This window comes from Balaenoptera physalus (genome assembly GCF_965194825.1).
Source record: "Balaenoptera physalus genome assembly, chromosome: 5".
NCBI classification, from domain to species: Eukaryota; Metazoa; Chordata; class Mammalia; order Artiodactyla; family Balaenopteridae; genus Balaenoptera; species Balaenoptera physalus.
In genome coordinates, this window is record NC_138884.1 from 66,584,318 (window position 1) to 66,608,687 (window position 24,370).

The window sequence follows — 24,370 nt, forward strand, 5'->3', positions numbered from 1 at the left end:
GTTGAAATAAAATTGTACTTCCTGAAAAGCATGTGTATTAATGAATCAACCATTCATTGCAGAAGTGTCAGTTAAAGGTGGAAGTGACTGTGTGCTTTTTACTCTGAATATAAAAGATTTTCAGTTTAGAATTCTAGAGAAAATACTGATTTATGTAAATCTTTAAGTAGTTGGAGGAAGAAAATCCAAGGAACATCCAATTATCAATATTTTTCATTGTTGTTGTGGTTCATCAGAATACATTCATTTAAAATAGCACAAAACAGAGAAGATATAAATATTCACAAATTTGGTAAGATGTCACATATCATCGGAGGAAATGGTGACTTACGGATGCAGGATGACTTAAGAAGTTAAATCAAAGGAAAAATTTTAAATAGCTTTACTAACTCAATGAAACAAATTAATCACAATTCTACTTACAATATTGGTAAGAAAAATACCTTAATCTAGAAGTAGTCAAATGTGTAAAACAATGTGCAGCTATTTCTATGAATTGGGCCTCAACCATTATGCAACAAACATTCTTTTGTATTAGAAAGATGGAAAATGGGAGGTGCAGTTAAAATCAAGTTTTGGAACAATAGAATAAAACTGTGGCTCTTGAAATCACCAATATAACTTTCACCAAAATAATTGCTATTGTAGTTTAAATATAAGATTAAAAATTAGATATTTGTTATTAATGCATGAAACAAGCAAGTCATATGGTATAAGCTACAGCAAACTAAAAAGCCCCAGGGGAAAGAGATCACTCATCATTCAAAGACAAGAAAAGGGTAGTCTTCTGTGCATAGTGGATGCTGACTCAGAAATCAGGAAAGAGGTTATTTTCATTTTGTCTCTTGATATATTTCAGGCTGCTCTCTGATATACATGCAAGCCTTTATATACACAAAAAAGAACTCAATTTCTTTATTCAGTCAACTGAATGACAAACAGCTGAATGGAAAACCTCTCTGGACTCTGGGAATTACTAATAGCAACTTGTTGACATACGAGAGAAAGCCAGCAGAAAGATAATTTATACTTTAAAGCAAAGTTCCCCAAACCCTATTCCATGAAACAATTCCAGAAACAAAGTTCTGTGAGATTAATGGATGTCACATGAGAAAGAATTATTCCATTTGGGAAAAACCACATTTCATATTTCTCCTGTTGGAGATTTCAGCAGTGTATTGGCATTTTAGAAACTGAACTATCTTGCTATAATCTATTTAACTTCTTTAACTTACCATATTTTTCACAATTTCTTTTGTAAAATATCCAATGAAAAGTCATTTTAGAAAGACTACCCAAGACTTGGAAAAGAATCTGTTACATTTTCTGGCTTCCAAAAAGTATCCATAGAAGATACTGCTACATTTGTTTACATAGTATGTTAGCTGTCTTCACTTTTGAAACATTTTGATTAGTTTTTGGCTGCTATTATTTTTGTTACCCTTTTAAGGGTGTCTCCTTTGATAGTTCTCCATTGTTTCCCTACTGAGCTCAGATGGATTTCCCTAGTATTCTGAATCATCCTTGGAACTTTATCTCAGTGTGCCCTGTACCAGCTTTTGCTTCCTATATTCAGAGAGCAGGGACAGAAAGATGCCATGATGCCAAAGGAAAAACTCACTTACATAAGACTAAGACCAATAGCTGCTTTCAAATAAGACAAACCTACAAAAGATGTGGCTGAATTTACACTGAAATACCATGTAAAACAGAAAAACAACAACAGGAAAGAACAGTTTAAAAAGAAGGCAAAGTTAGGATTCCTCGGAAATTGGTACAATCTATGACTGTTAAATAGATTGGGATTAGAAACACCTGATTTGAGAGCACATTAGTCATAAAGGTATACCATGCTCGTCACCATTTTGTCATAAGTGGAGCTACCAAATGTTTTATATTAAAAGCCTATCTTATATCATGCACCCAAATAAATTCCTGATGTTTACTGATTTAAATTTAGAAAAAGACAAGCCATTAACAATAAATATAAACAAAACTAACTTAGAATCAATAACTGGGGATTTTGCTTAGATTCTTAACTTTTCACAGAAGAATGTCTATTTTATTATACATTTAGATAACGTTTATATAGCTTTGTTTGCAACTTCAACCTCCACCTAAAAATGTTAGCAATTGAGGTCTTTTTTAAAGAGAATGAAGTATTTTCTCTCAAGTTCCTATCAAAAGCCCAGCTGAGAAAGAAATTTAGGAAAATTTTCTGAAAGATGTGCAATCTTTACACTCTTTGCACTATTCTTGAATAAAGCCTGATAATTAGAAAGCCAAATGTTATCAGGTATGATATTTTAGCTTTAAAAAAAATATCTTTGGCATGTTGCATTTTTATATTATGTTCTTGGCTGTCATCAAAAATATAAGATGAATCATATAAAATATTTCATCTTTTTTGCTAAAAAATTTTGAATGATTGATTTGGTTGTGCATTGTAGTATTACTCAAGAAATGGAAGAATTAAAGAATTTCTTTTAGACTTTGGTGCTTGAAAAGTTTTGCCTTTCCCAAAAAACTGCTGTTTTTCCTCCTTTCTGAAAATGTAACCATGGAATTCACACATATAAGTGTGTGTGTATTTTTTAATGATAAAAGTTTTGATTTATTGTGAATACATCATGAGTGTAAACTTGTCTGCACCTAATAGCACAGATTCAAAATATGAAGGCAAAAATTATCCAGAAAGGTAAGTTCCTTATAAGAAGGAAATTAAGAACACCTGTTCATTAAAAAACACAATAATGATAATGAAAAGCAAAACAACCAACTAGCGGAAGAAAATTTGCAGTACATCTAACTGACAAAGGATAATTAACTGGTACATATCAAAAAAATTCACACAAAACTCTTAAAAATCCTTAAGCAAAAGACAAATCACCAATAGAAAAGTGAACAAAAATCGGGGACAGGCATTTCACAGAAGAGAAATCAAGAATGTCCAAAACACATGAAAAGATGCTCCATTTAACAGTTTGACAAAAATTAAAAAGGGAACAGACTATATTTTAATCTTTTTTCCCCCCTTTGGCTTCAAAATTGGGAAGCAACAATTTTAACTATTCGTATTTTTAATCTACTTGTCTACTTAGTTGAATTCTTCCCAGTTTTCATTACTACTTATATCATCTTTTGTCTTGATTATTTTTATTTCTTTTCCTTGCAGCAATTATCCTGATCTCTTTCAAAACAAGAAATGCAGAATAGCGATGCAGATTTCTCATAAAGAGAAAAGTTTCAAAATCCCAAAGGATAATATTTTATTTACTGTTTGATGGAAAATTACCTCCAACCTGAATCAGATCTGCAAAGATAAAGGTTATTATTCTCTAGGCTTAGCTCTTTTTGAACCCCCAGGAATCTCTCAAATTTTGTTATAATTGCTTGACTCTTGAAAATGTATATTTCATATCTATTTTAGCCTTTCCCTGGCTCTAATTCCCAGCTCCTATTTTCTTTTCCTTTTTTTTTTTTCTTTTTTTTTTGAACTTTCCTAGGTATTATAAATTTTGTTAAACTTAGCTCTGTATTTACGCTATTTTGCGGTTTGTTGATTTCATTCCTTCTATAGCTCCTCAGGGTATACTTTACCTTTTTCCCCTTAGAAACCATAGACTCTTATAGGTCTAAAGCCTGTCTCATAAAAAATATGTGTCAGATATTTAGTGATATTTCTTTATTAGTCAAATAGATAAATGTCTTCAGCTTGTGGTTTCAGTGTTCCACTTCAATTAGGCTACAGTCATTGCTTAAGAATCCTGACTTGAGTTGCTGTAAATTTATACTAATTAAGTAGTTATACTTTTCCTCTTCTCTTTGTTTGAAGAACACTTTTCATAGATCTTTTCTTTCTTCCTTCCCATCACTGAGGTGTGAATTCAAATATAATTCTCTTTGACAGGTCTTCTGCCCTCAGCCTAGCTCATATGAGTTCTCTGAATGACCAGCTCCCCAGTAGCCCTCTACCATGTCTTATTTAATCTTCTTGATAGTAATTTTAAATAATGTTTCTTATATATTTATTTGCTTGCATATTTGCTTTCTGTTTCTGCCATTTGAATATAAGCCCTATGAGAACAGGGATTCTATTGTACTTCTCTAATCCCTAGTACCTAAAATAGCGCCTGGCACATAATTGGAGTTTAAAGAACTAACTTATATCCTCAATTTTGATATAATAAGAATTTGAATTTTTTATAAAGTATGAATTCAGTACAACAGTTGTGTTCCCTTAAATGAGAAAAGCTCACTGGTTTCATTATTTAAAACTCATAGACATAAGCTCAATTCTTTCTGAGAATTGTCACTCAATGGGAGATTACTATCCAAACAGTTTCCTTCACCCCATCCATATTTCTCTATACAAATTTAGGTGAGCAGTACATATTCTTAGGAAGGAAAAAATATTGCATTCTTTCCTTACCAAGAGACACTAAAAACATTGAGACAAGCAAAATTACATTATCATGCCAATAAATATAATACAGATTAACTTTCCACATTATTTTTTAAAAAATTGAATAGACAAATTCCAAAAGCTGAATCACAACTCTCTTTGTGGTTAACCTAGACCATTGTGGATTAGATAATAGTGGCAGATGATTTTAGTTCCATCTAAATTTGATCGTTGTTTAAAATGCCTATTCTGTGGTTAGCTTAATGCCTAGGGAGAAGGACAAGAAAATGCTGGCTAGAACTGATGATAAAGGACCAAAATAACACAGAAAGACTCAAGGGGAAAAAATCTGGCCACCATTCAGTAATATGGCCTTAAAATGTGTACAGCCGGCTTCCCTGGTGGCGCAGTGGTTGAGAATCTGCCTGCCAATGCAGGGGACACGGGTTCGAGCCCTGGTCTGGGAAGATCCCACATGCCGCGGAGCAGCTGGGCCCGTGAGCCACAATTACTGAGCCTGCGCGTCTGGAGCCTGTGCTCCGCAACAAGAGAGGCCGCGACAGTGAGAGGCCCGTGCATTGCGATGAAGAGTGGCCCCCGCTCACTGCAACTAGAGAAAGCCCACGCACAGAAACGAAGACCCAACACAGCCAAAAAATATATTAATTAATTAATTAATTAATTTAAAAAATGTGTACAGCCTGCTTATCACATGGTCTCTTCAGTAATGGAAAGAATCAAGTTTTCAGTACAAAAAATAAATGAAAGTATTAAAAACCATTATCTTTATATACAAATTATATACTATTGTAGGAATAAAACAATTCCATCATTTCCTGAGCCACTAACACACCTATAAATAGCAGCTTTAGGGGAAGCTTAGTGTTCCCAACAAAAGTTGTATATGGTAATGGAATTTAGGATTTTTCCTTCCAGATAATCAGTTTTTCCATAACTTCCCATGTGTTTGATGAGTGACAATGCTAATTATGACAAATTTCTCCCTTTGGTAGTGTATGGGTTGCACATTTGTAAATGCCTAGGCTTGCCAAAAATGTTTTCTTACTAATCTACTTATTTTCCTTCTGAAAGTCATCAAGGCAATAGATCAGGTTTTTGAAGGGTACTATGGAAGCAAGAAGAGGTAGAATTCTGTCCGAAGTTGGCTAAAGGGAAATCACCCGAAATTGCAAGGCAGTGGTTATTAACTAAATTTAGAAGAATTTCTGTTTTGTTTCTAACTCAGACCTTCAAGTCTGGAGCAGGAAAAATAGGAGATGAAAAGCAATTACTTTCTGGCACTCAGGACTAATTAATATAGTCTTTTTTTTTTTTTTTTTTTTTAAGGATTTTTAGTTCTTTAATGAAGCTTTCTTTTTCCTGTTGAGACCCTTGATCTGCTGATCTGGGTGACTGGGAGATATGGGCTGGAGGAAAAGCACACAGCAGCCTGGTCAGTGCTTGCTCTCTTCTCAAATTGCAGTAACAAGGGAGCTGCTGTAGTTGTGGTTCCCAAGGTTTTGCCTGCCTGGTCCCATTCCTGGTACCTGGTACCCACTCCTCTGCAGTGTCTTTGATGCATGGAATCCAGCACAGAGAGACAAATTTACTGAGATTTCCTTTGTGGCCTAATATGTAGAATATCTTTATAAATGTACTCTAAGGATTTGAAAAGAGAGTCTAGTTTCTGATTTCAGTATAAAGGTTTTGATTACATTATCTACCTATCTATCATCTATCTATACATATGGGTATGTATGTATATATAAAATTTATTTATTAATTATATCTATCTAGTCATTATGTTATTTTTATCTTGTATTTTACTTTTATTGTACACTTGCTCTGTCTTGTACAAAGAATCTTCTACTACTAATCTGTTTCTCTTTCTGTTATTTCTACCTTCTTATATTTCCATGGTGGGAAGGAGAAGGACAGTAATAATTTTAGGAAAGTTCTGGCCAGGAAAGGTCTCAGTGAGAAGATGCCCTTCGAGTAAAGGCCTGAAGGAAGGGAGGGAGGGAGCCGCATGGGACCTGGAACATCCTAGGCAGAGAATGCTCAAAAGGCAAAAAGCCTGAGGCGATTAGGAATGTGAAACAGAATGAGTGAGGGAAGGAGAGGCAGAAGATGGAGTCAGAGCTGGGAACTGGGGCGAGGTGGTGGAGAGGGGTCGTGACATCCAGCAGAGCCTTATTTTTAGAATGAGTTGTAAATAGGGAAATGTAGCAAAAGTCCACAAGTTGCTGAGAGCCTGATAACCTGCCCTGTAACTCCGCTCTGCACTGCAGTGTTTATCCAAGTTGAATGCATATAATGGTCATTCAACAAACACTTGTTTGAGAATTAATTGAATGAATGTGCTTGCACTAAAGGGCATAGAGACCACATGAGTCCCATCTTCTGTTACCATAACTATAGTTACCACCTATGGACTATAATCTGTTTCCAATTCCTCTTCTCCCAAACATTCTTATATGCACTCTGTATTAGCTTCCTGGGGCTGCCATAACAAAGTACCATAAACTGGGTGGCCCACCCCAGGAAATTTGTTATCTCACAGTTCTAGAGGCTAGCAGTCCAAAATCAAGGTGTAGCAGAACTGGTTCTTTCTGAGGGCAGTGAGAGAGCATTTGTTCCATGCTTCCTCCTAGCTTCTGGTATCCTCACGTGTTCCTTGATTGTAGATGGCATTCTCCCCTTGACTCCACATCCTCTTCCCTCTATGCATGTCTATCTCTGTGTCCAAATTTCCCCTTTTCATAAGAACATAGTCATATTGTATAAGGGTCCAGCCTAGTGACCTCATCTTAATTTGATCATCTGCAAAGACTCTATTTCCAAACAAAATCACATTCATAGACCCTGAGGGTTAGAATATCAACATCTTTTAGGAGGACACATTTCAACCCATTCCAATCAAGATATTGTCTGCATCTCTGCATTAAAACTTTTATGGACAAGGTTACTGTTGGCCCTATGTAGCTAATTCTAGTGTTTGGTTCTCAGTTCTCTTCTAAATTGACCTGTTAGCAGCATTTGATGAAGTTGATCCCATTCTATTCTGTGAAACACTTTCTTCACTCTGCCTCCATGATGGCATACTCTCCTGGTTTTCCTACTATATCTTTGCTCACTCATTTTAGAACTTTTGCTAGTTTCTCCTCTTTCTCCTGATGTTTTAATGTAGGAAGAATCTAAAGCTCAATTCTTGGTCCTTGTTTCTCTCTGTACACACTGCCTTAGCGAAATCATCCACACCTCTGGCTTTAAATACCATCAATAAACAAACAGGGTGCACATTCTTAATCTAACTCAGCCTTCCCTTTCGTATACCCACTTGTATTTGCAAATGCCTACTTACCATCTTTGCAGTCATGTCTAATAAAAATTTTAAACTCAACATATCAAAAATTTAATTTCTGCACTTCCTCTGAGCCATTGCCTATCTCACTGCCTTTTTCGTCTCAGCTAATGACAACTCTATTCTTCTATTTTTTTAGTTAAAAAAAAGGAGACTGTTTGACACCTTCTTTCTTCCACACTCCAAATCCAGTCTCACACCATATCTTGCTGTCTTTACGTTCAAAACATTACCAGAATCTTACCACTCTCTCCATCCCCACTTCTAGAGCGCTGTACCAAGTTACCAAGTTACCATTATCTCTTTCTGGGATTACTGTTATCATCCTCTCACTGGCCACGTGGATGAAATCCTTGTATCCTATAGTCTATTCTGAACACAACAGTCATAGTGAATTTTTAAAAGTGACATGCTAAGTTAGATCATGTCATTTCACAGTTCAATACCCTGTGATAGACCTTCATTTCATTCAAATAAAGTGCCAAAGTACATAAAGTGCCTCCAAGGCCCAGTATGATCTTCACCTTCCTTTCTCAACAATTTTATTTTCTAATCCTCTTGTCTAGCTTATTCTTTGTCGCCACACTTTCCTCCTCGACACACTTAATATGTGCTGAGAATACTCCTCCTTTGGGACACTTATATTGGCTTTTTATTCTGCCTAGAATGTTTTTTCCCCCACATATCTATAAGAAATCACTTCCTCACTGATTTAAGTCATTACTCAAATATTACTTTCCCAATAAATCTAATTCCTATCTTCCTATTTAAAATTGCATTTTTGCTTTTTACTCTGCTTTACTTTTTTGTTGTTGTTGTTGTTTGTCCATTGTATTTCTTAACTAGTACCATTTATGTTATTTTCTCATTTGTGTGTGTTTTTTTTTTTTTTTAATCACATCTTCTCTCTCATGTAAGCTCCATGAAGAGGAGTATCTTTTCTGTTTTACTGATATATCCCAATTGATTAGAACAATCCAGCAACAGTCACATAGAAGTGGCTTAATAGATTGAGTTAATAACCTATTAATTGATCTATATAAAGAAATGGCTGCATAAAGGTAATAACACATTCTGAGGTCAAGAGAATTCAAATTAAAAAACAAACAAAAATTAAGAATATGTTTATATGTCATAACAGTATTTTTGACACCCAGATCAATTGGATAGATCAATCAGTTAATGACAATTCTCTAACTTAAAGATGTGTTAAAAATATAGACAAGATAGACAAGCATTTTTCAATGAGTGGTCATATTTTTTTTCTTTTTTTCACTTCTTTTCACTTTAATTATCCATTAAATAACAATTCCTACTATGTGCATAAACAAAAGATTATTTTTTTGTCTGAAGCCTAAGTGTATATAGTAGAAAAAAAGGGAAGATTTCTGACACTAATTTTCTTTCTCTAAAAGAAATAATCTATCAGCAATCTATGTTTACTGAAAAAAAAAAAGTCTAGCATTTTATTTTACTTGTTACTCCTGATCATCTCAGCATATGGACAAAATAGGAAATATAACCTTTTATCTCAGGGCATCAGTAATATTTCAGAAAAGATTAAGTGCCAAAAAAGTCAGGAATAAAAGCTAAGGCAAATGAAGCAATAAGACTCAGACTTTAGGAGAAATATGTTAGAAGAAGGGAAAGTTGGGACAATAAGGTTTTCAAATTATGAAGTCCCAGAAAAAGTTAAAGCACTCCAAAGCAAGAGAATAAACTACTGCAGGCCAGCTCATTCTCTTAACTCTAGGGAAATGCAGTGTAAGTAGGTCTGATGAGTAGGCATTCCCTGGAAGTTACAAGGGATAAGAATCTGGCCCTATGTCTTTAATTCATACAAAATATATTTTTTATAAAGGAAAGAGCTTTAAGAGGTGCTGTGCCTGAGAGAGCTGGAAATGTGTACTGTATTAAGATAGATTAGAGAAAGTGCTCTATTCCAGTGTCCTGGCATAGAGCCAGGGGGAGAAGTCTAGGCTGAGGTTAACATTTAGAGATTCTTCTGAGGTTTGCTTGATTCCTCCTCAGTTCCTAGAAAGCCAACTTATATAATATGAGGGCCGGGGTTACTGAAAAATTCTTTGAAAAATCATTTGAGGCCAGAAAGCATAATTTTACACACAGCAGCCCTGGCTATCATAATAAAAGCAAAACCTGACTTATGAGTACGCAATCATTTCACCAACAAATTTTCTGAAATATCTAAGAAGTTGCTGGTTCTTCTCTCCCTGCATTCCTAACCCATGAATTACATGATTAAATTCTTATTTCAGTGGAAACATCACTATCATCTTCTTTGTCAATTTAATCAATAACATCTACGTTTATTAATTTCATACTGTAAAATATATTGTTCTATTCCAATGATCAAGAAGTATGCTTTTTATTAAAATGACACTGAAAATTAAACCAATAAATGCTATCTAAATCAAATTTTAGCTTCAGCCATTAACTGTTTTGTATACTATGTTATTTCAGGAATTTAAGTAAAGGTATTTATATACAAACAAATATGATTAAATATATTACACAAGTAACCGACTTTAGCTAAAATTTTAAAATGTTTACAAGAATACGTATTTTTCTTCATTAATCAACCAACCTAATAAGCAACAGCAAAAGGATTGATTTTTAAAATTTTTCCAACTTGTTTTGGCATGTTTGAAAGATATGATTAAAATTATTTCTTGGATATGTGCTTAATATAAAGTTAGGTATTAAAAATGATACATTTTTAGTAAATTCAATGTAAGAAGCCATACTCAAAATCCATTGCTAAATTTAACTATTTGTGGAATTATCATTCATTGATTCTATGAAGCATTTTTTTTAAAATTATTTATTTATTTATTTTACTTATGGCTGTGTTGGGTCTTCGTTTCTGTGCGAGTGCTTTCTCTAGTTGTGGCAAGCGGGGGCCACTCTTCATCGCGGTGCGCAGGCCTCTAACTATCGTGGCCTCTCTTGTTGCGGAGCACAGGCTCCAGACGCACAGGCTCAGTAATTGTGGCTCACGGGCCCAGTTGCTCCGCGGCATGTGGGATCTTCCCAGACCAGGGCTCGAACCCGTGTCCCCTGCATTGGCAGGCAGATTCTCAACCACTGCGCCACCAGGGAAGCCCCCATATGAAGCATTTTTGATTGAACATTTTATAGAGTTAATTACTTTTCTTAATACAGTACTTAGTCTATCACACCTCGTGTTTAGGAGCTATAGAAGCCTATAGAAACTCTAACAACTAAAACATTTTGTTTATGTTCTACTGGGGCAATTTATAGAGGTTTGTTGCTGCTGTTTTTATCTGGTCTCTCTTGTACGAGGTGATATTTCTGTAGTCTGGTCTTTCTTGTACGAGGTGATATTTCTGTAGTCAGCTTGCAAGATTATTTTAATTCTTCATTTTGATCCATTAAAATATTTTAAAACACTTTTACATTTTTTGAGATATTTTAAATCAATGTTTTAACCAATTTTTCTACAATGCAATATTTCTATTACACGAAGCTTAATTAAAACTGAGCTTTAATATAATTGACCAATTGCTCATCTATGCAACCTAAATAACCATAAAATTACACAAATGTTGCTCAAGTTTATAAAATGACTGTTGGGATATCAAGTTTGATATAATTTGGAATGAGATCAAAATTTGCAAAATAAAAAAAATTGCTTCCAATAATGATTAGGTATTCAAAATCCAATGTATACAGGGCAGAGTTGTTAACTACATGAGTCATATCACTTGTTTATTAAGGTTTATATTCTGAAACGCTAAATCTTACATTAAAATTAACTATTAAAGTTCAAATAGCTTTAGATTTTAAAAAAAGCTTCTCCACCTAATAGAGGAGCTACTAATTTCTGAGTATTTTGTACCTTGTTATCTTACCTGAAGAGTGTAAATAAAAATGTGCCTACCTCTTAGTGTTTGGGGAAATAATGTTTGGAAAGTGCTTAGCACATTGTCTGGTATAGCAATCACTATGGCAAAGAACAAGTTATGTGAGCACCATCTCTTGATTTTTCTCTTCCTGAGCCACAGGAAAAGCATATGTCTCAAGCTCTTTTGCACTTAGGTGAAAGGAACTAAATTTATCCAAGGAAAAGAAGTGTTACTTCCAGGCTGAGGAACTAAAGAGCTAATGTTCTTGGTCCACTGTCAGCCTCTCTTCTGCTGTGCTAACCATAAAGGCTCTTTGGTGAGACAGCAGAGTCACAGGAAGGAAGAAGCCAGGATCCCCAAGTCACTGCTTGGGGAGTGACTTGAAGGGAGCTGACTTGAAGAGGGGCCAGACCAGCACAATTGTGTGAGAAACAAAATAACACTGTTCCTTGTTGAGTTACTGAGAACCTGACTAATGCACTCAATAAATGATAGCCAGAAATGGTAAGCAATCACAATGTTAGTAAAACTGCTTGTGTGTGCATGTGCGTGTGTGTGTAATTAAATTATGTTAATATTTAATAGAAAAATTCTGTTTTGTGGTCAAATGTAACTAATAAGGGTAGAGTTAGTGAAGAATTTACACACTGCCCTTTCTCAGGTGGAGTAAATAGATTCAGCTACTGAGATAATGATTTAAAGTACATTTTCCTCACAAAACTGTCCAAATTGGAGTTACCACTGATTTTTCTTAATTGACTTTACTTCTAAAATGAAAAAAATTTGAATAAAATTCATAGTATGTACTTTGAAAATAGTTGAATTTATGAAAATAAATCACTGACAGCCAAGCCTATATAAACAAAATATTATTGCCTTTGTGAGAAAAAAATGTTAATCAAAGTAGTCAAATGACTTTATATTTATTTATTTATTTAAAAAGCTCTTCCAGCTCTGATATATATTTTTTAAATTTATTTACTTTATTTTATTTTATTTTTGGCTGCATTGGGTCTTTGTTGCTGCACGCAGGCTTTTCTCTGGTTGCAGCGAGCAGGGGCTACTTTTCCTTGTGGTGTGCAGGCTTCTCATTGTGGTGGCTTCTCTTGTTGGGAGCATGGGCTCTAGGTGCGCAGGCTTTAGTAGTTGTGGCACACGGGCTCAGTAGTTGTGGCTCGCGGGCTCTAGAGCACAGGCTCAGTAGTTGTGGCACACGGGCTTAGTTGCTCCACAGCATGTGGGACCTTCTCGGATCAGGGCTCGAACCCATGTCTCCTGAACTGGCAGGTGGATTCTTAACCACTGTGCCACCAGGGAAGCCCAAAGTAGTCAAATGACTTTAAACCTATATGCATGGCCAATATCCATGACAATGTTGGTGGTTAAATTTTCATACAGATAAGCACAGCAGTCCTCCATACTGAAGGCTTTGTATAACTAAGTCAATTAAAAAATATTTTCTTAAATTACAAAGGTATTGTACTGCTTGTACCCCTCCCCCAATCTACTGTCATTCACAGTCTTTGAGCGATCCAGATTTATGGTCCCTCAAGCCCTCTGGGAGTCCATGATTGGTGGCACTATCCTTTATGGAACTACTACACTTACTCCTATTGCTATTCAATCTGTTCTGTCAAGTCAGTTAGTGAATGCAATTTTGGACACATGAAACTTATTATCTGTACCTATATCTGCCTTTTCATCTCCTCTATGTTTTGAAAAGTCATAAAAAGTCTTTCCACTTTATTACATGAGCTTCTTCAACCAAGTTAAGGATAAAATTTGTATACACGTAAATTGCTTACCTACTGTTAATGACTATAATACTAGATTTTACATATTGGGTGAACTATTTGAAAAATCTCGGACCAGTAACCTATTTCTACAGATAATTTCAGTTTTAGAAGATCTACATGCTTCCTTTACTAGAATTAAACTCATCTTTTAATGGAGTAAATTAAGATTTTCCTTTAAAAGTAAGAGGAGTAATTATCTGTTCCTTGGTTTAATACAACCCTTCTAGCACGATTGTGCTGAGTGCTCTGTATTATTAAAGAGTGAGATAGCAAATCAAGAAAGAGATATTTTTATTACGTTGTCAAAACACATGAGTGATGGATGGCAATGTCTCTTTTCCAAATTGAATTACTCTTTTGTTTAGCACCAAATAATTAAAATTTACATAAGAAGACACACATAAAGCAACTATTATGAAATCAAGTAAATGAGAAAGAGTGAAGAGTAATTCATTTACTACTATTATGGCATGCAAAGTAGAAGGCTGAATGGAACATATTTAAGAAAAAATAAAAACTGAAACCTGAATTCTCCAACTGTATATCTCCAGCTTTAATCCCTCCCCTGAAAGCAAGCCTCTTAGAATGAACTGCCCACTCTCAACAAATGGTATCAGCATTCACTCAGGCCAAAAATATGAGAAATCTTCTCCTACTGTTTTTTTTTTTTGCTTTCTGCTCCTCATCCAATGCATCCATAAATCCTGTTAGGCCTACTGTCAAATTATATTCTGAGTCTGACCACCTCTTACCATTGGTAACATTGCTATCAGTGATAGGCAGAACAACGGACTACCAAAGATGTCCATGTCCTAACCCTGGAATCTGTGAATACATTAGGTTACGTGACAGAGAATAATTAAAGTTGTGGATAGAATTAAGATTGCTAATCAGTAGATCTTGATAGGGGAAGTTTATTCTGGATTATCTAGGTGGGCTCACTGTAATCATAAGGGTCCTTATACATGAAAGAGGGAGGCAGGGGAGGGAGAACCAGGAAAGATGGCAATATGAGAAAGACATTGCTGGCTTTGAAGATGGAGGCAAGGGCCATGAGCCAAGAAATGTGGGTGGCCTATAGTAACTGGAAAAGGCATGGAACAGATTTTTCTTTAGAACCTGGAGGAAGAATGTACTCTGTTAACACCTTGATTTTAGCCCAGTGATACCTATTTCAGAATTCTGACCTCAAAAATTGTGTGATAATAAATTTCTACTGCTTCAAGCTGCTCAATTTGCAGTAATTTTTTTATAGCAGCAATAAGATACTAATATCTCATCCAATTTAAACAATTATCTTCACTATTGCAATAGCCTACTAACTAGTCTCCATGATCCTATTCTCATCTCTCTAAGATTCTGTTCTCTACAAACAAAATTGGTGATTGTTTTAAAATGGAAATTCTCTGCTTTACTCACTTACACAAACCCTTCAATGACTTTATATAACAATCAGAAAATAAACTCGAGAATCTCATCCTGACCCACAAGGCCTTACACTATCTGGTTCTAATCAGCCTCTCTGACTCATTGCCTATCTCTCTTCATTCCATCCATTCCGATCTTCTGCCAGAATCTAAAGCATTCCAAACTCACTTCTGAATCATAATTTTTGCTTTTGTGGAACCCTCTGCCTGAAACCCTCAGGTCCCAAAACTCTGCACAGCTGGATCCTTCTTATTTTCTTGTTTCTGTTTCTGATCAAATATCACCTTCTCACTAAAACCTCTGGCTACCCAATCTAAGTTAATCCTCTTCTCTTCAGTCATCTTGTTTCATTTTTTCATAGGCCTTATCTCATAATCACCTAGTTCATTTTGTGCTTTTATATTAACTTGTTTATTCCTACACCTCACACACCAAAATAATGTAAACACCACGAGAGGAAAAAAATCTATACTTCATTATTATAACAATGGTACTTAGAATAGCATCTGACACATTATAAAAGCTGCATATATATCTGTTGAATGAATGAATAAAAATAGTGAAGTCAATTAAGACTTTTAAATATTAAGGTCACATACAATTAAACATTAATACTTGTTTCTTCTCAGTTGATTAACTTCATTAATTCTCCTACTCTGAAGATGCATATTGTCACTTTCCACATCAGGGTAGAAAGCTGAAAGCATTTCCTCTAAGATCAGAAACAAGACAAGGACCCATTCTTGCCACTTTTACCCAAGACAGTATTGGAAGTCCTAACCACAGATTTCAGACAAGAAAAGGAAATAAAAGCCATCTAAATTGGAAAGGAAAAAGTAAAACTGTCACTGTTTGCAGAGGACATAATATGACATATAGAAATTCTTAAAGATGCCACCAAAAACTATTGGAATTAAAACATGGATTCAGTAAAATTGCAGGATACAAAATTAATATACAGAAATATGCTACATTTCTACACTAACAACAAACTATAACAAAGAAAAGTACAAAAAACAATCCCATTTACAATGGCATCAAAAAGAATAAAATATCTAGAAATAAATCTTAACTAAGAAGATAAAATACCTATACTTGGGAAACTATAAGAAACTGTAGAAAGAATCTGAAGGCAATACAAACAAATGGAAAGATATATTGTGCTCATGGATTGGAAGAATTGATATTGTTAAAAGGACCATACTACCTAAGGCAATCTACAGATTCAATGCAATCCCTACCAAAATACCAATGACATTTCTCACAGAACTAGAAAAATAATTCTAAAATTTGTATGGAAATTCAAAAGACCCTGAATAGCCAAAACAATCTTGAGAAAGAAGAACAAAACTAGAGGTATCATGCTCCCTGATTTCAAACTATACTGCAAAATCGGAGTCATCGAAATACTACGGTATTGGCACAAAAATAGACACATAGATCCATGAAACAGAATAGAGAGCTCAGAAGTGAACACATACTTATACGGTCAATTAGTCTATGACAAAGGAGGCAAAAATAAACAATGAGGAAAAGACAGCCTCTTCAATAAATGGTGGTGAGAAAACTGAACAGCTACATGCAAAAGAATGAAACTGGACTACTTTCTCACATGATACAAAAATAACAAACAAAAACAAAAAACAAAAAAACCCTTCAAAATAGATTAAAGACTTAAATGGAAGACCTGAAACTCCCAGAAGGAAACATAGGTAGTAATCTCTTTGACACTGGTCTTAGCAGTATTTTTTTGGATCTGTCTCCTAAAGCAAGGACAACAAAAGCAAAAATAAACAAATGGGACTACATCAAACTAAAAAGCTTTTGCACAGCAAAATAAATTATCAACAAAATGAAAAGGCTGCCTACTGAATGGGAGAGGATATTTGTGAATGGCATATCTGGTAAGGGGTTAATATAAAAAATATACAAAGAACTTATAAAACTCAATATAAAAAAATAAACAACCCAATTAAAAAATAAGCAGAGAACCTAAATAAATATTTTTTCCAAAGAACACATATAGATGGCCAACAAATGCCTAAAAACATGCTCAACATCACTAATCATCAGGAAAAATACTAATCAAAACCCCAATGAGATATCATCTTACACCTGTCAAAATGGCTATTACCAAAAAGACAACAAATAACAAGTATTGGAGAGGATGTGGAGAAAATGGAACCCTTGTTCACTGTTCGTGGGAGTGTAAATTGGTGTAGTCACTATGGAAAGTAGTATGGAATTTCCTCAAAAAATTAAAAATACAACTATCATACCACCCAGCAATTCCACCTGTGAGTATTTTTCCAAGGAAAACAAAAACACTAATATTATAAGATATATGCACTCCTATGTTCATTTTGGCATTATTCACAATTTTCAAGACACGGAAGCAACCTAAGTGCCCATTGCCGGATGAATGGATAAAGAAACTGTGGTATGTATATACAATATATAATGTAATATTAGTCATAAAAAAGAATGAAATCTTGCCATTTGTGACAACATGGATGGATTGAGAGGGTGTTATGCTAAGTGAAATTAGTCATACAAAGAAAGATAGATACCGTATGGTTTCACTTATATGTGGAATCTATAAAACAAAACAAATGAACAAACATAACAAAACAAACAGAGACACAGATACAGAGAACAAGGAGGTGGTTGCCGGTGGTAGGGGTGGGGGTGGGATAGGTACAAACCTTCAGTTACAAAATAACTGTCACAGGGATGAAATTTACTGCCTGGGGAATGCAGTAAATAAGAACAGAATGTCATTGTATGGTGACAAATGATAACTAGACTTATCATGGTGATCATTTTGTAATATTTAGAAATATCAAATCACTATGTTGTGCAACAGGGACTAACATAATGTTGTAGGTCAATTATACTTCAAAAAACAGACAAACAAACACAGAAACTTATAGAAAAAAAGATCAGATTTGTGGCTATAGAACATGGGTGTGTGGGATGGGGAAACGGGCGAAGGCAGTCAAAAGGTATAAACTTCCAGTTATAAGATAAATGAGCACTTGGGATGTAATGTAAACCATGATTAATATAATTAGCACTTCTGTATGTTATTTAAAAAAAGGGTTGAGAGTAAATCCTGAGCTCTCATCACAAGAAAAAATTATTTTTTTTCCTTTTATTTTGTATCTATATGAGTTGATGAGTGTTCACTAAATTTAAATGGCAATCATTTCATGATGTATGTAAGTGAAATCATTAGGCTGTACACCTTAAACTAATTCAGTGTGGTATGTCAATCATCTCTCATTTAAACTGGAGGAAAATAAATTTGTACCTATAAAATAAGATAAAAGAATAAAAGGACAAAAATAAAAATGAGAAATGATGGAAATGCAAACTCTGAATATAAAAACCTTCAGACCTATGAAATGCTTCTCTAGGAATTAGGGAAATGAAATTCAAAGACTCAATGCAAAATTTCACTTAAATTGATAAAATTATAATTTTATAATTATAAAGATGAATCATATCTATTGCTGTTGAAGATGTGGTACACTAGTCCAAGTTTGAAATGCTACAATTTGTAAAATAAAATAATTAAAATTTGAATCAAAAGCCACTTTTGAGATTATATCCCCCCCCCAAAAAAAAGTGCAGTGTGTGTGTGTGTGTGTGTGTGTGTGTGTGATAGTTTGTTGTGGGAAAATAACTGAGAAAAACAATCCCTGGAAACCTATAAATAAGAGAATGATGGAGTAAATCCTAGCCCTTACATAGAGCACATACATAGTAGGAAGTACTTTGTAGCTGTTTAAAAATTATTTAGGCCTATTTGCACTGGTTTGGAAGAAAATTCATGATATAATGTTAAGAAAAAAGATACATAGGTTGCCACATAATAAATATGAATAAATAGTTAGAAAAACAGATAGATTGCTAGATAAACATGATCTCATTTTTCTTCAAAATACAGAAAAAACTTGTCTTTTTATTGTTTTTAAACATCTTTAATGGTATGAAGAAAAGTATGTAAAGATTTCACACATCATTTTTCTGAGGTAGAGACTGAAGGAGAAAGGAAATATTTTAAAAATGAGATATATCTCTAGAGGTATAGATATATCTCTGTGGTTTTGGCTTGAATAAAAGGAATTCTAGTGTTTCCTTCCCTTTTTTTCCTCCTTTTAAGTAAGGAACGTTAATCATCACTCTTCCACCATTTTGCATGGTGTGTGTGTGTGTGTGTGAAGTGTGTGGGCAAATAACTTATCTTTTGTGTTTATAGGTCAGTGGATCAAAAGGAGCCACACCCAAACATGGCACAAAATTCATTACCCAGAGAACTTGGCTCTGAGCCGGAGGGACAGGACAGTAAGGTAGGTTATTTCTCTTGAACAATTTCAGAGTATTTTCTATGTGTGAAAAGAAAGAAGCAAAGGGATATTTGATGCCTAGAAGTGTGAAAAGTAGCAGAGAATATTAACAAATATCCATTTTCCAGATTGTTCTTCATTAGGTTTCATTGAGGAATTCTATAAGAAAAAAATTAAGATATAGTTTTTGTAAAAATGTTGGTAAGAAATTTGAGTGAATTTTTCATCTTTTAATGGGGCCCCGCAAAAGACTTTTTCTTATGCTACCAAATTTCTACATCAGATATGAACTAACAAGCCTTTATTCTACACAATCTATGATACTTGATAATGATGTAGTCAAATTTTGAATGAGGTTTATACTTGTGCAGAGTTTTCTCTTTTCAGGTCTTAAAATCTGTTTCATTTTAATATTTAATCTTGTTTTTATTTAACACTGCTTTTAAATTTTATATGTTACCAATGGTATTACATGGTATTACATTACAAGTGGACCCAAGTTCTTTTTGTAATTATGGGAAGTATGCACAATTAGACATACATAAAAGCCAATATTTTTGTGATCTGTGATTACATAAATGCATAAAATGTTGGGACATTGTCCAAAGGATACAATTCCATTTATTAAAAGAAACACTAGGAAAGCATTGGTCTGAGAGAAAAAAAAATATTCTCTGTATGAAATTATTAGAATTTAACAGTAAAATCTTTGTTTACTTTTACAATTACTTACTATTCTTTTTGAAAGGAGAATGGGCATTTAAAAATCCTCAAGGAGGAGAAAGATGTTTAGCATATTTTACATCTTGTTACTATATGTAACAAGTCTTAATTCCATGAAAACCTTGAAGAATTGATGTTTATTTTCTAATAAGATCAATCAATGAATTATATACAATGGATCTGATATTCAAAAGACAAAAAAGTAAATAGTATATATTGAAAAAATAGTAGTGTGATTTTTGGTAATATTATATTTTAAAAATGATTTTGCTTTATTTCTTAGTTCCACTGAGATACTGTGTATATGTGTAAGTAATTACTGTAGGAGGAAAAGACTGAAAAGCATTTAAGATAGTTTACAACCTTTAAAATATCTATTCTCTTATAAATTTAAATTTCATTAGATATATAGATTTATTAAATTTGAGTTCTAAAATCATACAATTGTTCATTGATATATTTGTATGTAGCATTTCAAAGCATGTTTTCACACCTTTTATGTAACAGGTAGTTTGCTTATTGAGTGGCAAATGGCATTGGGTCTGGCATAAGGTGTCATTTTGAAAATTTATGTTTCCAAACAATTGGCAAGATTCTTATTAAGCTGAATCGACTGTTCAGAAGAACCTACCTTATTAGTAATATATCACGATGGTGCCTTTGCACCAAAGATCTATTACATGAGTACCACAGCAGTGTGACAGTTCTAATGATGGATGGGATAATTCATCATGAATGTTAAGATTTTTTGTATTCCTCAGAGTTGTTCACTTGCTGAAGAAGAATGAGACTTAGAAAATAAAGTGGCTTCAGCTCCATAGGAAGAATCTGTTAGTCATTAAGAAGTCTATAGTACATTTATTTCTCTGAAGAGGAAGCTAAAGTAGAAGTTATGAAAATTGTTCAATGAAGCAGTGTCACTTCCCCAAAGGACTGTACAACTGACTTGAGGATTGAAGTATTTCTATTAAGTATAAGAAATTTTGGTCAATGTGCAACATCTTTAACACATACTTATTTATGCAGAACACTCTAAATGGTAGTATTTGAAGAAAAAAGATACAAAAAACCTGAAAAGCATTCAGTCTAATTAAAGTTGTGTTTATTTAAATTACAAAAATGAACCATGTGTGAAAAATCCTGTTTTAAGAGCTGATCCAAATATTACCCCTTCTAATTTTCTGGAATCAAAATTAGTACTAATACTTGGATGAGAACAGGAAGACAATAATTCTGATCCATGTGTAGCTTTATGGGAAAATGTTCAGTACACTGACTTTGTGCCAGGGACATGAATGACCTCCTGTGAGTAATCTATTAGCGTCTAGGAAAATCTAATGTCCTGTAAAATCCCTAGTGAAAAAACAAGCATGTCCTATGTTTCTGTAGGTCTCCTACTTTTGCATAGGACAGCACAAATTTTGATTATATTTTTATATCAAATATCTATGATTGAAGTTTGGCTTGGGAAGTGCATGAAGATGGTGGTGAGGGAAGATGCCAAGTTAGCATCTCCCCACAATTAGGGCGCCTGCTGGCTGCTGGTGGGGGACCCTGATGCCCAAGGAGATGGGAGGAACCACCAAGTGAACCTGTAGGACGTGGAGGGACTGAGGGGGAAGGAGAAGTGGAGTCCAGAAAAGATCGGCTTCCCTAAGGCCAGGGAGATCAGGAGAGGCAGGCGGGAGGGACCCTCTGGGAAGAGCGGGAGAGGAGCAGAGGGCAACTGCCCACCTCTTGGGTCTGGGAAGCCTGCTGAGATCCCAGGCCTATCCCCTGCCCTCCAGAGCACCCCCCCTCAAGCCGTGTGGGTCCTTGGGGGCATAGGAGGTAGGCCAGGGAAAGCAGGAGAGGCAGGCAGGAGGAGCCATCTGGGAGGAGCAGGAGAGGAGCAGAGGGCATTTGCCCCACCCACTCAGGCCTGGGGAGCCTGTTGAGCTCCCAGGCCAGTCCCAGCCCTAAGGAGGAGGGCCAAGGGGAGAACAGGAGAGGCAGGTGGGAGGGGCCCTCGAGGAGTAGCAGGAGAGGAGAGGAGGGTGCTTACCCTGCCCACTCGAGCCCAGGAAGCCTGCTGAGCTCCCAGGTGAGCAAACTATTGGGGTCCCAGAAGAAGAGGAGAAAAAGAAAGGGTCTGAGAAAATATTTGAAGAGATTATAGTCAAAAACTTTCCTAACATGGGAAAGGAAATAGTCACCCAAGTCCAGGAAGCACAGAGAGTCCCATACAGGATAAAGCCTAGGAAAAACACAAGACACATATTAATCAACCCAACAAAAATTAAATTCAAAGAAAGAATATTAAGAGCAGCAAGAGAAAAACAACAAATAACATACCAAGTAATCCCCATAAGGTTATCAGCTGATTTTTCAGCAGAAACTCTGCAGGCCAGAAGGGGGTGGCAGGATATACTTAAAGTGATGAAAGAGAAAAACCTACAACCAAGATTACTCTACCCAGCAAGGATCTCAGATTCGACAGAGAAATCAAAAGCTTTTCAAACAAGTAAAAGCTAAGAGAATTCAACACCACCAAACCATCTTTACAGCAAATGCTAAAGAAACTTCTCTAGGCAGGAAACACAAGAGAAGAAAAAGACCCACAAAAACAAACACAAAACAATTTTTAAAATGGTAATAGGAACATACATATCAATAATAACCTTGAATGTAAATGGATTATATAACCTAACCAAAAGACACAGATTGGCTGAATGGATACAAAAACAAGGGCCATATAAATGCTGTCTACAAGAGAACCACATCAGACCTAGGGACACATACAGACTGAAAGTAAAGGGATGGAAAAAGATATTCCATGCACATGGAAATCAAAAAAAAAAAAAAAAAAAACTGGAGTAGCAATACTCGTATCAGATAAAATACTTTAAAATAAAGACTGTTACAAGAGATAAGGAGGGACATTACATAATGATTGAAGGATCAATCCAAGAAGATATAACAATTATAAACGTTTATGCACCCAACATAGGAGCACCTCAATACATAAGGCAAATGTTAACAGCCATAAAAGGGGAAATAGACAGTAACACAGTAATAGCAGGGGACTTTAACACCCCACTTTCACCAATGGACAGATCATCCAAAAAGAAAATAAATAAGAAAACACAAGCTTTAAATGACACAGGTGATCAGATAGGTTTAGTGGATATTTATAGAACATTCCACCCAAAAGTGGCAGAATAGAAAGCCCAGAGATAAACCTACGTACATATGGTAACCTTATCTTTGATAAAGGAGACAAGAATATACAATGGAGAAGGGACAGCCTCTTCAATAAGTGGAGCTGGGAAAACTGGACAGCTACATGTAAAAGAATGAAATTAGAACACTCCCTAAGACCATAAACAAAAATAAACTCAAAATGGATTAAAGACCTAAATGTAAAGCCAGACATTATAAAACTGTTAGAGGAAGACATAGGCAGAACACACTATGACATAAATCACAGCAAGATCCTTTTTGACCCACGTTTTAGAAAAATAGAAATAAAAACAAAAATAAACAAATGGGACCAAACGGAACTTAAAACCTTTTGCACAGCAAAGGAAACCATAAACAAGATGAAAAGACAACCCTCAGAATGGGAGAAAATATTTGCAAACGAAGCAATGGACAAAGAATTAATACCCAAAATATACAAGCAGCTCATGCAGCTCAATATCAAAAAAACAAACAACCCAGTTAAAAAGTGGGCAGAAGACCTAAATAGACATTTCACCAAGGAAGCCATACAGATGGCCAAGAGGCACATGAAAACATGCTCAACATGACTAATTATTAGAGAAATGCAAATCAAAACTACCATGAGGTATCACCTCATGAAGGTCAGAATGGCCATTATCAAAACATCTAGAAACAATAAATGCTGGAAAGGGTGTGGTGAAAAGGGAATCCTCCTGCACTGTTGGTGGGAATGTAAATTGATAAAACCACTATGGAAAACAGTATGGAGGTTCCTTAAAAAAACTAAAAACAGAACTACCATACGACCCAGCAATCCCACTCCTGGGCATATACTCTGAGAAAACCATAATTCAAACAGAGTCATGTACCACAATGTTCATTGCAGCACTATTTACAACAGCCAGGATGTGGAACCAACCTAAATGTCCATCGACAGATGAGTGGATAAAGAAGATGTGGTACATATACACAATGGAATATTACTCAGTTATAAAAAGAAATGAAATTGAGTTATTTGTAGTGAGGTGGATGGACCTAGAGTCTGTCACACAGAGTGAAGTAAGTCAGAAAGAGCAAAACAAATACTGTATGCTAACGCACATATATGGAATCTAAAAAAAAAATAGAATGGTACTGATGAGCCTAGTGGCAGGGCAGGAATAAAGATGTAGACATAGAGAATGGACTTGAGTACACGGGTTGGGAGGGGG

The 24,370-nt window shown here is 35.0% G+C and overlaps 2 long non-coding RNA genes across 2 annotated transcripts in view; both read right to left on the reverse strand.

The window, feature by feature from the left end:
• The window catches only part of LOC309661923, an 865,375-nt gene that overhangs the window by 754,976 nt on the left and 86,029 nt on the right, over positions 1–24,370 (reverse strand). The window lies entirely within an intron of this gene.
• The window catches only part of LOC309661915, a 550,870-nt gene that overhangs the window by 521,521 nt on the left and 4,979 nt on the right, over positions 1–24,370 (reverse strand). The window lies entirely within an intron of this gene.